The sequence below is a fragment of the Microcaecilia unicolor genome, chromosome 2 (genome assembly GCF_901765095.1).
Source record: "Microcaecilia unicolor chromosome 2, aMicUni1.1, whole genome shotgun sequence".
NCBI classification, from domain to species: domain Eukaryota; kingdom Metazoa; phylum Chordata; class Amphibia; order Gymnophiona; family Siphonopidae; genus Microcaecilia; species Microcaecilia unicolor.
The window spans coordinates 339,813,415-339,816,420 of record NC_044032.1 but is presented as its reverse complement, the minus strand read 5'-3'; positions in this window follow the sequence as shown (position 1 = coordinate 339,816,420).

The following is a 3,006-nucleotide window of genomic DNA, read 5'->3' as shown; positions in this document are numbered from 1 at the left end:
AATACATAATCTGAATCTAAAATTATCTGTATTTCAGGGTGGGAATCTTGATAATGCTGCAAACAGGCCACAAAGGCAGCCAGTTCACAGTATTGTGCCGAGGCTGACCCATAGGAGTACTGCCTCTGCAGAATTACTTGGTTATCTGGGCCCAGTTTTACAATTGCAAAACCTGCTAATCTCCTTCCTCCCTCACATTGGCTACTGCCATCAATATATACTGTAGGAAGAAAAGGGGATATTCTATCCAGTACCAGTTCTTTAAATATTAAATGATTGGGGGTACTGGGTGAAGACTGACAGTCATGAGGTTGTCCCTCCAGTAAGATCCCTGCAACCTGCACCTTAGGCTCTTTTAGTAATTCAAACTTCACATTCTGTGCCTGCAACATCAGGGTCCAATGGACTATCCTCTCCATCCTAATTCTACTACAAGCCAACTTGCCCTCCACAATGAATTTAAGGGGGTTGTGGTGGCTACATATGTAAGTGGTTTGAGCCCCAATAATGTACATAAACTTTTGCATAGCAGCATATGCAGCCAGAACATGTTTTTCACAGGTTCCCATTTTAAGTTCTGGAGAAGTGAGAACTCTGGAAAAGAAAGCAATTGGCTGGTCTGTCCCTCCTAAGCGCTGTGTTAGGGCAGCTCCTATACTGTTCTCACCAACCACTGGGTATAGGAAAAAATTCTGCTTGTGATCTGGGGGAGCAAGGACAGGAGCAGAAGTCAAAGTCTGCTTGAGTTTAGTCACTGTCTCTGTGTGTTCTGCCTTCCAAATATATTATTTACGTTTAAGCAGGGAATATAGTGGAGCAGCCACTTCAGCATAATTGTGCATAAAATCACGGCAGAACCCTGTAAGCCCTAGAAATGATTGGAGGGATTTCTGATCTGTAGGAAGAGGTAATTTCTGTATGAGATCTATTTTCTAAGAATCTATGGATTTACCTTCCTGGCCAATAGTGACTCCTACAAAGGAAACCTGTGGTTTACACAGCTGAGCTTTGGCCGGATTTACTTTAAGTCCAGCTTCCAAAAGAGCTTTTAAAATCTCTCTTACATGGGCCCAGTGATCAGATTCAGTTTCAGATTGAATTAGAATGTCATCAACATATTGGATTATGTTGTCTCTACAAGACACCTGAACTAGGGCTTCCTGCATCATGTATTTGTGGAAAATTGATGGAGAATCCTTATAACCCTGGGGTAACACAGTCCATGTGTACTGTTTATTTAGCCACTGAAATGCTGTTTTGTACTGGCATTCTGGGGCCAGGGGCAGGCTCCAAAACCCATTTCAAATGTCTAGGAGAGAAAAAAAAATTACAGTTGGGGGTTTAATTTCGAGATCATTTCCGTGTATGAGGCTACCACTGGTAGTACAGATTTTGATACTTGATTTAGGGTGTGGAAATCTATGGTCAGTCTAAAGGAGCCTCCTGGTTTAACTATTGGCCATGCTGGAGAGTTGCATGTAGAAGAGATCGGTTTAATGATGCCCCTCTTTTCCAGTACCTGTATAATCTTAGCTACGGGTTCTATTGCCTGATGAGATACTGGATATTGCTTTTGTGGCGGAGGATCCTCTCCTTCTAACAGAATTTCTGTGGACATTCTGCCACATTCTAGTTTGTCTTGTGCCCATACAGGGATGTCTGTAACCGCTGTGGGAATTACACTCAGATCATACTGTTGGTCAGCTTTTGTGCATTGTGTGGCCAAATGCATGGGAATTGCTTCGTGCACCAAAATTGTAGACATTTTTGGAGATCCAATACATTGCCACAATGTAAGATTAGCCATATTCACTACCAAATTTAACTGGTTGAGGCATCAATTCCAATTATCTCCTTTTCTGTGCTTACTATAGTAGTGGCATTGGTTTCCAAAATTTCACTATCATGTTCCCTCTGCATCTGCACTGGGATACCCCATTTAACTGGGATAGCCACACAGTTGGTAACTGTGTCATTAACCCCTTGGATTTTATATGTTTGCACATTTTCCTGGTCTGAAGTGGGAGAAACCCTGCTTGTAAAACTGATTCCAGCCCCTGTGTCAATCAATGCTAATTTATCCTGACCCCCTATCCTGCTGTTCACATTGGGGCATCCACAAGTGTCCAAAATCAAGGGTGCCACAAACTTTAATTTATATTCTGAATCTGTCTCCTTTCCCCTCTCCTGAGGTGCTGGAAGTACGTGCTCAGGTAAGTGAAAGGAGTCAGGCTAGGCACAAAAAACTTGGGATTGTTTGATATTTGGACACTGGAGATCAGGACATCCCTAATCCTTTTTTTCTTGATTATCCTGGGCCGCTATCAATTCCCTTTTTATTCTGTCCAATTCTAGCTGCATGGTATATTTATCTTGCTCCCACTTAATTTGTTGCTGTGCTAACTGGTCTCTCTGTGCTTTGAGTTCATGAAACGGGATATAGCCTGAGGAATTTCTAAAATTACCTCTGCCCTGCCCTCTCCATGGGGCCTGTCCTGTGTATCCTGACCTATTGCTGTGGGATGGCCCTTCTGCTTGCCATTTTTTCGCTTCTGACACAGTAATAACCTGGGATGGCTGAGTTTTCCACATAGATCCAATCCTGAGCATTAGCATGTCAAAAGGAGTTTCTTTGGGGTCCTCAGCAAACAATTGGAGATGTTTAGTAATCTCAGGGGATAGGAGTTCCAATAAAAATGCTTTATGATCATAGGCGCCGACTCCGTGGGTGCTGTGGGTGCTCGAGCACCCCTAATGTTTTCACCCACCCAGGCAGGGGGGGGGGTGCCTGTTGTAGGAGGTGGAAGGCCTCCAATTATTTAATGTACAGAAATTAATGTCTCATATGTTGGACAGAGAGAAATGAAGGTTTCTTTCCTTCTAATCATGGGAACAGCCTGCTGGCTTGCACTCCTCCTCTTGCCCTGTTGCCCACAATCTCTCCCATTGAATATGGTCAGGAGACAGAATTCTTTCCCATGCCCTTTGAAGTAAGGCTGCTATCCA